This window comes from Cryptomeria japonica, chromosome 7 (assembly GCF_030272615.1).
Source record: "Cryptomeria japonica chromosome 7, Sugi_1.0, whole genome shotgun sequence".
In the NCBI taxonomy this organism is placed as follows: domain Eukaryota; kingdom Viridiplantae; phylum Streptophyta; class Pinopsida; order Cupressales; family Cupressaceae; genus Cryptomeria; species Cryptomeria japonica.
Genome location: NC_081411.1, coordinates 297,419,363 through 297,432,850, shown reverse-complemented (window position 1 = coordinate 297,432,850; position 13,488 = coordinate 297,419,363).

Sequence of the window (13,488 nt, the reverse complement as noted above, 5' to 3'; positions counted from 1 at the left end):
CCTAATACATCAGTAACTAGGGATACATTGATTGGAAAACTTTCAGCCTTTGAAATTGAGGAATTTGGTCCTGTTGCTACTATAAAAACTGATTTGGCCTTTAAAGCATCAACATCATCTGCTCCATCATTTGACAAATCAGATTGGAGAGCCTTTTATGCAAGAGAACTTGAAGAATCCAGAAAGGAGAATGAAGAGCTTGAAGAACTTAAAGCACTATTTGCAAGGAAAATGCCAAAAGGTCCAATTGGAAGTAAGTATGAAGGTAAATCACCCTTTAAATGTTTTAATTGCAATAAGATTGGTCATATGGCTTCAAGATGCCCTGATAGACATGCTAGACTAAGAGAAGAAGCTAGAAGAACATACAAGCCTAATCCTGAATATTAGAGATACAGATTTAAGAAGAACAAAGACAAATCTTGTTACATTGCTGATGAAGGTGTGACTGATGATTCTGATGAGGATCCAACAGACAATGGATGGGTTTTTGTTGCTATAACAGAAGATCAACCGGCACCTACTGCTCAACCGGTAGAACAAGCCCTAGAAGCTAAAGTTGAAGCAAAGGATGAATGGATCATTGACTCGGGATGCTCACATCACACGATTGGAGACAAAGGTAAATTCTTAAGATTTCAAGAATACAATGGAGGTTTAGTAAGATTTGGAGATGACAAAGCCTGTTCAATCAAAGGTAAGGGTTCAATATCTCTTGATGGTAAGCATAACACTGACAATGTCTACTGTGTTGAAGGATTAAAGCATAATCTTTTAAGTGTTGGTCAATTAGTTGAGAAGGGATTTCAATTACAATTTAAAAATGGAAAATGCAAAATCATGAATAGAACTGGTTTGGAAATTGCAACCGGTAATCAGACTAGAGGTAATATCTTTCATTTAAATAACAATGAAAAGGCATGCTTGATTGCACATATAGATGAAAGTTGGTTATGGCATAAGAGACTATGTCATGTAAACTTTGATTGCATGGTAAAAATCAGTACTTCTAAGGCAGTAAGAGATCTACCTAAAATTGTGAAACCTTAGAATACAATTTGTAAGGAATGTCAATTTGGAAAACAAGTTAGAGCTAGTTTCAAAAGTATTCCAGAAAAATCCAATAATGCTCTTGATTTAATTCACACTGATTTATGTGGTCCAACTAGAACTAGAAGCTTACAAGGTGATAGATATTTCATGCTAATTATTGATGATTATTCTAGAATGTGTTGGGTTACTTTTCTCAGAGAAAAATCAAAAGCACTTGGAAAGTTCAAACTATTCAAAGCAATGGTTGAAAATGAAACCGGTAAGAAAATCAAATGTTTAAGATCATATCAAGGAGGAGAATTCACATCTAAGGACTTTAATACATTCTGTGAAGTGAATGGAATCAGAAGATAGTTATCAGCACCTCGGACACCACAGCAGAATGGAGTTGTTTGAAAGGAAAAACATAACTATCTTGGATGCAACAAGAAGTATGTTATCAGAAGCAAATCTACCACATGTGTATTGGAGAGAGGCAGTTAGCACTACTATCTATACATTCAACAAAGTTCACATCAAAGGTGAAACTGGTAAGACCCCTCATGAACTATGGTTTGGTAACACTCCTACTCTTAAGTATTTTAGAATTTTTGGAAGTAAATGTTATATTAGAAGAGATGAGTATATTGGCAAATTTGATCCTAGAAGTGATGAAGGAATATTTCTTGGTTATTCATCTAAGAGCAAGGCATATAGATGTTTTAATAAGAGATTGCAGAAAATTGTTGAGAGTACAAATGTAAAGATTGATGAACAATTCAAGGGAACTTCAATGTATATAGACTCTGAACCGACAACAGAAATTATGACAAATGAACCTACACTGAATCCACCAGTACAGAATGAAGATCCAGTTACTCCGGTATCATCAGAAGATTCCACAGTAATTGAAGAACAACAACAAACTAAGACACCCCGGTATGTAAGATTGAATCATTCTGAAGATCAGACAATTGGAAACAAATTTAAAGGAGTTATGACAAGAGGAAGATTGGCAAATGAAGAGGTATGTCTTATTTCTCAAATTGAACCATCATCTATCAATGAGGCATGTGAAGATAAATTTTGGATTAAAGCTATGGAAGAAGAATTAGGATAAATTGAGAAAAATAATACTTGGACATTAGTTCCCCAGCCTAAAGATAAAAATGTAATTGGAACCAAATGGGTATTTAGAAACAAACTTAATGAAGATGGTAAGGTTGTCAGAAATAAAGAAAGACTAGTGTGTAAGGGATATTCTCAGAAAGAAGGAGTTGATTATAATGAAACCTTTGCACCGGTAGCCAGAATTGAGGCAGTTAGATTATTCTTGGCTTTTGCAGCTCACAAGGATTACAAAGTTTATCAAATGGATATTAAATGTGCATTTTTGAATGTAGATCTTGAAGAAGAAGTATATATTGAACAACCTGATGGATTTTCTTTGACAGATGACAATGATATGGTTTGTAGGTTAAGAAAAGCTCTGTATGGATTGAAACAAGCCCCAAGAGCTTGGTATGCAAGGTTGGATAAGTATCTTTTAAAGATTGGTTTTACTAAAGGAAATGCAGATAGCAATTTATATTAAAAAATAACTAATGATGACATCTTGATTATTGAAGTATTTGTTGATGATATAATCTTTGGAGGAGAAGATGGATTATGTAAGGAATTTTCTATTAAAATGCAGCAAGAATTTGAAATGTCTATGATTGGAGAAATAAAATTCTTTTTAGGTTTGCAGATTTCACAGACTAATAAAGGTATATTTTTGAGTCAATCCAAGTACTTAAAAGAATTGCTGAAGAAATTTGGGATGGAGAACTCTAAACCGGTAAGCACACCTATGACTACAAATGACAAATTATCTCGAAGGGATGAATCTACACCTGTTAATCCAACTAGATACAAATCAATGATAGGAGGTTTACTGTATTTGACACAAACCAGACTTGATATTATGAATGCAGTATGTATTGTTTCTAGATTTCAAAGTAATCCTAGGGAAAATCATGAATCAGGAGTGAAAAGGATTTTCCGGTACTTACAAGGCACAACAAATCTTGGATTATGGTATCCTAAAGATGAAAATTTTGACCTATGTGCATACACAGATGCAAATTGGGCAGGAGATGTGGATGACAGAAAGAGCACCACTAGAGAAGCATTCTTTCTTGGAAAGAGATTAGTTTCTTGGTTGAGTAAGAAACAGAGTTGCACATCTTTATCAACAGCAAAATCAGAATATGTTGCAGCAGCAACTAACTGTACACAGGTATTATGGCTTAAGCAAATGTTGAAAGACATAAAGGTAAAATGCAAGGAACCCATTACTATATATTATGATAACACTGCAGCAATTGATATATCTAAGAATCCGGTATTACATTTTAAAACTAAACATGTTTCTATCAAACTGAATTTTCTAAGGGAAAAAGTTGAAGAAAAGGAGATAAAACTGGTTTATGTGAATACTAAAGAACAACTTGCAGATATTTTCACAAAACCTTTGCCTAAGGAGACTTTTGAATATCTCAGAGATCAGCTTGGAGTCATACCACCACCGGTAGAGACTTAGACAGTTGATGATTGTCATCAATCGACAGAATTAAAAAGACAAATCTTTTATTCTGGTCTTTGATGAGGAAGCTACTTCATAGGGGGAGTAGTTGGTATTTTGTATAAAATTAATTTTTGTAGCTTTGGCATTTGATGTCAAAGGGGGAGAGATATCTATGGAAAAACACATTATCTTTTGAGGAGAGATTGGTATTGAAAATAAATCCTTGGATAAACTCATGTTGCTCCCAGGGGGAGAAATTGAGATTGTTGGTTTTTGGTATTTGGCATTTCTGTTTTGGCACTTTGATGGTTTTTCCATCTTGTGTTGCCATCAATGCCAAAGGGGGAGATTGTTGGTATTTTGGTATGGTTTTGTCATTGATGTCAACACCTACTGAAAACTAGCACTTTGAGATCCAGCAACATTCACCGGCAAGCACTATTGCATAGTTACTGGCATATGGTTCACCGACAGGATATAATGTTCACTAGTATCTGGAATGATATGGAAGACACTTGGTAATGTCGAAGACATCATGTGGACACTTTGTTTTGAAGAATTAATTATTGGTATATTCATATTTGCATATTTGCTTTTACCGGCAAATATGTCCAAGTTATCTAGGGTTACACCGACAAGTTTATCTTTTCCAGATTAGCATGGCACGGTATGGAGATGATTTATTATTGATGTAAATGCATTAAGCCAACATGTTTACTTAGTTATTGCATAGGATATTATGTTGTTTGTAAAATGATTTTATTGTAATATCTTGTAGAGTCGACCTACTAAAATTGGTCTTAGGGTATGGTATAAATGTAAGATCTTACTTGTAAGATCAAGTGTGGAATGCGAAAAAAAGAATTGAGTGAAGGAATATGCGAGATTAAGTAGAGGTATACACGAAGACATCATTTGAAGGTGAAGCTAGGTTTTTGTAGAAGCATATCAGCATTACATCGGTACTGAATCCAACATATGAAGATGCTATTTTGTGCAGTACATTCTTATTGGATTTAACCATCCAACTGTAGTCAGTGTGACTTCCATTTTTTGATTGAGCAGTGAGCTCTAGGCTCTTGGCCTTTCTGCATGTGCAGACCCCGTTTATGTACACTTACTATCTGCAGTAGTATCATCTGATTGTGGGTAAGGTTTCCCACCGTGGTTTTTCCCCTTACAGAGTTTCCACATACAAATATTGGTGTTATGTGTTGTGGATGACTTTATGTTTATGTTTCATGCATTAATCCTTACCGGTATAGCAATTTACTGTTAACACTGTCTATCGACATGTTTAACTGGTTTACCGGTATTAAGTATCAAGTTGGTTAATTAGTTTTTGGTTTGAATTTATTTGACAACTGATTCACCCCCCCCCTCTCAGTTGTCTCCGAGACCTAACAACCTCAACTGTCAAATCATTGAGGGAACATCACCTCGGCTTTGCAAAGAGCTGTCAAGAAGATTTGATGGAGAAAGAGAGTTGATGTATGATGTCTAACCATAACGTCTCATACGTCTGCTGCAGCTTGCTAAATATAGGGGTTCATTAAGGAGAAATAGAGATGGGGATAGTTGGGTAAGATTTAGTCCTAGAGGAAGGCAGTATCTACATGAATAATAATACCTACATATCCGTGACACATATATCTGAATGCGAGATATGCCAGCAGGTTTATATACCCATGCTTATTAATGTATGGTATTGCCTCCTTCTAGTCTTAAAACTTATCCAAACGAAGCAAAAAGACTACATAAGGCTAAATTTAGGAGTAATAAAGTCATTAGGAGAAAAGGAGACCTGTGGTGAAATACCTATATAAATGCTTAAACGTCTATATATAAGAGGGTTATATCTGAATAAGTGTGTACACACACACACACACACACACACACACACGTGTGTGTGTGTGTGTGTGTGTACATATATGTATAGGTATATATATGTATATGTATATACATATGTACATATACAGATATATGTATATGTACATATGTATATATACATATGTATATAGATATACATATATATACCTATACATATATGTGTGTGTATATATATATATATATACACACACACACACACATATATGTATATATATGTGTGTGTGTGTGTGTGTGTGTGTATATATATATATATATATCTGAACCATATGTATATAGATATGAAAAGGTAAGAATAAATATACATAAAAATATATAAATGTATATATATTAAGAAGTATGATTCTAAGTATATATAAATATGTATAAGAGACATATATACCTACAAATATATGTGGGATATGTATAAAATAAGGATTTAAGCAGATATTCAAGGATAAAAATAAATATATATATATTTATATAAAAATATGTATCTCAATATCTATATGTAAGAATGTAAAGATCTATAAACTTCCAAGAGACTTATATATATATGTGTGTGTGTGTGTGTGTGTGTACATACATGTATATACATATATACATACATGTATGTATATATATATAGATACATGTATGTACATATATACATACATGTATGTATATATATATGTATGTATATATATACATACATGTATCTATATATATATGTATGTATGTATATACATACATGTATCTATATATGTACATGCATATACATACATGTATGTACATATGTACATACATGTATATATATATACATATATATATACATACATGTATGTATGTATATACATACATGTATGTATGTATATACATCTACATATACATGTACATATATACATACATGTATGTATATATATAGATACATGTATGTATATATATACATCTACATATATATATATATATATATATATCTATATATATATATATATATATACATATATATATATATATATATATATACATATATATATATATATATGTAGATGTATATATATAGATATATATGTATATATATACATACATGTATATATATACATGTATGTATATACATATATATATATATACATGTATGTATATACATATATATATACACATGTATATATATATACATGTATATACATGTATGTATACATATATACATACATGTATATATATATATGTATATACATACATGTATATACATGTATATATATACATACATGTATGTATGTATATATATACATGTATGTACGTATATATATATATATATATATATATATATATATATATATATATATATATATATATATATATATATATATATATATATATGTCTCTTGGAAGTTTATAGATCTTTACATTCTTACATATAGATATTGAGATACATATTTTTATATAAATATATATATTTATTTTTATCCTTGAATATCTGCTTAAATCCTTATTTTATACATATCCCACATATATTTGTAGGTATATATGTCTCTTATACATATTTATATATACTTAGAATCATACTTATATATATGTGTGTGTGTGTGTGTGTGTGTGTACATATATATAAAATAAATATATATCTGTCAAGAGAATATTAATACATGCCACGGGGATGAGAGTTTATCTAACCCGGTTAATGCTGAAAAGGACCCTAGACTGCAAGAGTGAGAGATTATATATATGTGTGTGTGTGTGTACACACACACACACACACATAGATATAGATACATACATACATACATATACATACATACATACATACATATATGTGTCTGTGTGTGTGTGTGTGTGGGCACACACACACACACACACACACACACACACACACACACACACACACACACATATATAGATGTCTGAATCAATGTGGGTATCTATATATGAAAATTCCCAGATGAGAATATTCAAAAATATTATAAGAGGAGCCTCTCTTCGGGCTTGAGGATGGAAGGACTAGATGGATGAGAAGGAGAGGCATATATATCTAAGGTTGAGTATTTGTGTATTAATGTCAAAGGATTAAGCCTTACTACCTGAGTTTATGTCTGGAAATGTAGATATATGGGCATACTTAAATGTATATATGTCTGAATGTTTATACATATATACAGAGGACCAAGGAAAGATCTACTTGTGGGGGATTAATGCAAGACAACCAGAGTCTGGGCAAGAGAGACATAAGGGGATGGAAGGAAAGACAAGCTGACGAACACTAGGGCAAGAAAACAAAAGAAGGGATGGCCTTAGGGTGGCTCAGAGAGGAGTTTGATGCCATCCGCTCCCATGTTGGTTAGCTCATTCGCTCTTTTATTGCCTTCCCTATAAATATGATTGACTGTAAACCTGTCAAAACCTTTGCATAAGTCAATAGCCTTTGACAGCAAAGTGTTTAGTCTCCAGTTAGGCACGCTGCCTTTCCTTGGAGCATTGACAATTATAGCCGACTCTCCTTCAATATCCAAGTTTTTAACTCCTAGTTTCCTACACAAGAGCAGACCTTCCACCAGGGCCATCAATTTCGCCCAATTGTTGGTTTTGATGCCAATCGGGGAAGCAAGGGTGGCTATTTCTTTGCCTTCCCAATTATGAACAGAGCATCCTATCCTTGCTTGCCCTGGATTGCCACAGGATGCCCCATCAAAGTTTAATTTCACCCATCCTTCGCCTGGGGGCTGCCATCTACATTCAGCTCTTGATGGAAGACTTGCAATAGGGCCATCCCCTACAAAGGGAGGGAAGGATAAGCCCTCCCAACGTTTTTTCATCTTTTCATCCTAATAAGTTATAGAGGCATTCTTAATTATGCCTGATGAAAGTCGATTGCTCATGAGTTCAATGATAGCTGACTCTATCCTATTAATGATTTTGAGAACCTCTAGTTTTTCATTCTTAAAGAGACTTCTATTTCTTTCCTTCCATAGTTCCCACATTATGGAATATGGGAGAGCTATCCATAAACCTTCAAAGAGACATCCTCGCCTAAGTTGAGGCCAAGCTTTGAGTATTCCAAAGATGGTATGGGGTAAGGCTGCAGACCATTCAAGTTTGTTGGTGAACCAGACCCAACATTGGTGAGCAAAGGGGCAATTGAGGAGGATATGATTGGTGTCTTCTTCGTCTGCCTCGCAAAGAGGACATCTACTGGGGCCCTCATACCCCATTCTCCTAAATTTGTCTGCAATTAGGAGCTTGTTCTGAATCACAAGCCAGGAGAAAATACCAGCCTTAGGCAGACAGTATCTATCCCAACAAAGTTTCAAGGGAAGCTTAGTCATAGGTCTTATAAATGCTTCGGAGATATGCGAGTATCCATCCTTGGAGTTGTATTCCCCTCTTAAGGAGCCATCCCAAACTAGCTTGTCCTCATTATGACCTAAGGCTATGTTCCTTGATTTGAGAATTGCCATAAGTTTATTTTTATCCCCTTCCGGGATATCCTCATCTTCCTTCTCGATCCACTGCCATCCAACCCCTTCCTCTAAAGGGGAGATATAGTTGATTAATAGGGGTCCTCTATGTGACTCAAGGAGGTTACGGGTGGCACCAAAGTCATGGATATTTTCAATGCCTTATACCCACCCCATGAATCAAACCAGAACAGGGCTTTATCCCCGGACCCTAGGTTCCAAGTAAGTCTGTCAGAAATAATCCTCCTACAATCCAGCATGAAATTCCATAGGCAGGACCCTCTGGGAGGATTGGTTTCTCTGAAGATTTGGATATGATTCCTTCCACTAAGGTATTTGTGGTGCAACATTCATGCCCATTTGAGGTGGGGGGTTCTGAACATTCTCTAGACCAACTTGGCACCCAAGGCTCTGCCCCGATCATAGAGGTTTTTAATGCCTACTCCTCCTTCTTCTTTAGGTTTGCATATCTTGTCCCAAGATATGAGTGATATTTTTCGGTTATCATTAGCACCTTGCCAAAAGAAAGTTCTGAGATGCTTGTTGAGCTCGACAAGTTTGGAAGAAGATAGATGTTGGATCGCTGACAAGACCGATCTGACCAAGGTTGCCCTACCTGCAGATCAAAGCTATTTTCCTTTCCAAGTGTTAATCTTAGACTTGATTTTATCCACCAAGTTGTCCCATAATTTTGAAGGTCTCCTTCCCTTGTCAAGGGGAATGCCTAGATATTTACAAGGAAGGGTTCCTTGACTGATCTCCAGGACATTGCAAATCTCCCTTCCTAAAAAGGGGTCTATATTGAACATAAAAACTGCAGATTTAGCCAGATTCACCTCTTGACCCGAGGCTAACATATAGGAATTGAGGATGCCTTTGAAGGCACTCGCTTCCCTCGCACTTCCTTGACCAAAAAGCATCGTGTCGTCAACAAATTTCTGGTGGGTGAAGGGAGGGAGGCCACTGGTAATGGGGATTCCTTGGATCCCTCCCTTCTCTTTGGTCTTAGAGATGGATCTTCCTAGGGCTTCAGCCATGATGATGAAGAGGAAGGGGGACATAGGATCTCCTTGCTTGAGCCCTCTTGAGCTGCTGAAGAAACCTTCTAGAGAACCATTAACCAAAATAGAGAATTTAGAGGTGGATATACATTCAAAGATTAGGTTGATCCAGGATTTGGAAAAGCCAAAGGCCTCCAAGCATTTACATAGGAAGCGCTGGTCAACTTTGTCATATGCTTTACTAATGTCTAATTTGACTATTATGCTTGGGGCTTTGTTGAGATGGACCAAATGAATAGCCTCTTGGGATATAATAACCCCATCATAGATTTATCTGTTCGCTACGAAGCCGATTTGTTCTTCACTAATGATAATGGGGAGAAGATTCTAGAGTCTGGATGCTAGGGTTTTGGTTAAGAGTTTATACAAAGTGTTGCAAAGGGCTATTGGTCTGAATTCATTGAAGCTTTCAGGATTCTCTTTTTTGGGGATGAAAGTGAGGAAGGTATTGTTGATTTCTTTAAGAATCTTACCAAAGTTCCTCACACCTTCTAAGGCTTCCGTGATCTCTGTCCCCATAAAACCCCAACTTTTTTGGAAAAAGATGGTGGGGAAGCCATCCGGGCCCAGAGCCTTATCCGAATACATCTTCATAAGGATAGATTTAACCTCCACCTCAGAGAATTTCTTTAACAGGACTTTATTGTGGTCGTCGTTAATGAGTTTTGGAAGATTCTTGATGATATTGAGTTGGCCTCTAAGGTTGGAGCCTTTAGTATTGTTTAAGATTTTATCAAAGAACATTACTGCCTCAGAGGCAACATCATCCGGTTCAGATAGGATGGAGCCCTGGCAATTCTTGATTTTAGAAATTCGATTAACCCATCGCCTCTGCTTTGTACTATTGTGAAAAAACTTGGTATTCCAGTCCCCATCACTCAACCAAGTCTCCCTAGATTTTTGTTTCCAGAAGATCTCTTCACTTGACAGTATCTTTTCATACTCAGAGAGTAGTGATTTTTCCTCAAGGAAGAGATGTTCATCCATCCCCTTCTCTAGAACCTCAATGTTAACATTCTTAAGATCATTTTCTATTAAGAGTTTTTTATTGAAAATATTTCCAAAATTTATCCTATTCCACTCTAAGAGCTTCCTTTTGATAAGCTTTAACTTGCTTGCAACAATAAACATCTTTGATCCTGAGAAAATAGAGCTACTCCACCAATTCTCAATGAGGTTTAAAATGCTATCATCTTTGAACCACATGCTCTCAAATTTGAAGGGGCATTTTCTAGGGGAGTGGTCAGATAATAAGTTTAGTTGGAGTGGGAAATGGTCAGATCTTGATAAAGGGAGAGGCTCTGCATCCAAGGTGTAATTAAGCTTTGGGAGCCCCCCATGGATAAAGAACCTATCTAATTTTTCAGCAATGTTACAGAAACCAATCCTTTTGTTGTTCCAGGTGAAGGCATTCTCTGCCGTTTGGATTTCCAACAGGGAATTCCTATTAATCCAATGATTGAAATTTGCAGCCGCTGGAGGGAGTTTTTTGCTGCCTCCTCTTTTGTCTTCTACCTTAGTGATGGCATTGAAATCTCCACCAACGATGCATACATCATTTGGGAAACTTCTAAGGAAGGACTCAAGTTCCATCCACACCCTAGCCTTATCCCTATTCTGAATAGGGCCATGAACGTTAATCAATTTGAATCTTAGGTTATTTTTATAGCTTACTACTTCTCCTCCTATCCAATTTTTCTTAATCTCTAAAGATGTAAACAAGATGAATCTAGAGTCCCAAATGATAGCTAAGCCCCCTGAGGCCCCTATGGTAGGGGAATGCTTGATCTGTCTTACACCTAGTTTTTTCTCAAAAAGGACAATCTCAGAGGAGTTCATTTTAGTTTCTTGGATTAAAATTATGTTTGGTTTAGAATCAGAGATGCAGCGCTTTAAGATGCGTTGTTTGTTAGGGGCATTCAGACCCCTAACATTCCATGTTATGATTTTCATGGCTCTGTGGGGAGGAACTTCCCCTCCCCTGCATTAAAAAGAGTAGATATTTTAGACTGACCCCTTGCTTCTCCATCTTTTGATCTTAGTTTAGCAAGGGATCTCCTACCTCTTCTCTTACTGAGTTTAGCACAATCAGGAGAATCTTTACTTCTTTCAGAGCTAAGAATGCCTAGAGTGTTAGGATTATCATTTTCTAAGTTATCTAATGCTATAAAGAGTTCATCTGTTTCTAAGTCGATTCTGGCAATATCCACTAGATTTTTGACATAGAGATCCCTTTGTCTTTCCAATTCCTCATCATCATAGATTTCATCAATCAGTTGATCCATAAGGTCGTTTACTACTTCATCCCCTACAAATTTGGCAATGATGTTAACTTCCCTAGCCACTCGATCACTCTCGGATTCTACAATTGTATTAGAAATGGCCTTCAAAGGTGGAGGGTGAACCCCTACCTCCTCAAAGGCCTCCATACTTGAGACTTGAGAGATTGGTTGACCTTGCAAGGATGCCATTCTTGATACCAGGGAACGCCTATCCATCTCCGTTGATTGCGCAGAGGAGGTTAGTTCCATTAAAGGGGGAGACCTCGAGGGACTCAGCCTCTCAGGTGGGATGAGAGAACTAGATGATGACATAATTGTTAGTCCGAGCTGCCCCTTCCGAGGGAACAAATCACTGATTTCACCTTCTTCCAGGTCTCGATCCCTAAGCCATGAGTCAACTATAGGTGGATTAATAGTTGGCAATGGAGGAAGAGGGGAACGAGAGGTCTTAACAGGAGAGCTATGAGGACATAGGTCCGTAGTGAGATGATTAGGGTTAATATTAGTCGTATAGCCCTCTGAGGTGAAACCCCCTCCTTCCACAAATTTGAATGGGGCGCCATCAGAGTTGAGAAACGATTCAAGGAAAGGTTTCTTAGAGGGGATTTTCCTTGGAATAATATCTTCGAAAGAGCCATTATAAAAGGGTAATTCTAGGGTTAAACAAACATTATCGCATTTCAAAATTATGGGCTCTAAAGATTTAATGTTAATATTCATGTTAACGATCAAAAGTTGGTTAAAGAAGCTAAGGGCTGATTTTTTAACTTCTACAAATTTACCTATTTTGTTGCCTATTATTCTTAAAAAATCATTATTTCGCAATTCTATAGGAAATTTATCAAGTGAAATTGCTCTATTAACCATGCAGGAATTAAATTGAGATGGAAGAAAGAGGGGTTGCCATTCCCAGCAATCAAACCCAAGACCCTTGAATGATAATATGTCCCCGTTTAGCATAAAATTTCTCAAACCCTGATTACCACATTCAATAGCTAAGAAATTATCAGGAAGGATATCAATTTTTACTTGGTTATTGAAAGAAGACGACAACCAGTTAGCAATTCATTCTAATGGGATCCCCCAACCTTTCCATCGAGCAAAGATCATTCGATCGTTGCAATGCATTTGATACCTGGCCTGAGTATGGGTATCAATTTCAATGACCATCCCGTTAGGAGTAGCTGGAGGATTTGAAGGTAAATCCATCATAGGATGCTTAACTTCCTTTGAATTGTGATGATTCATGA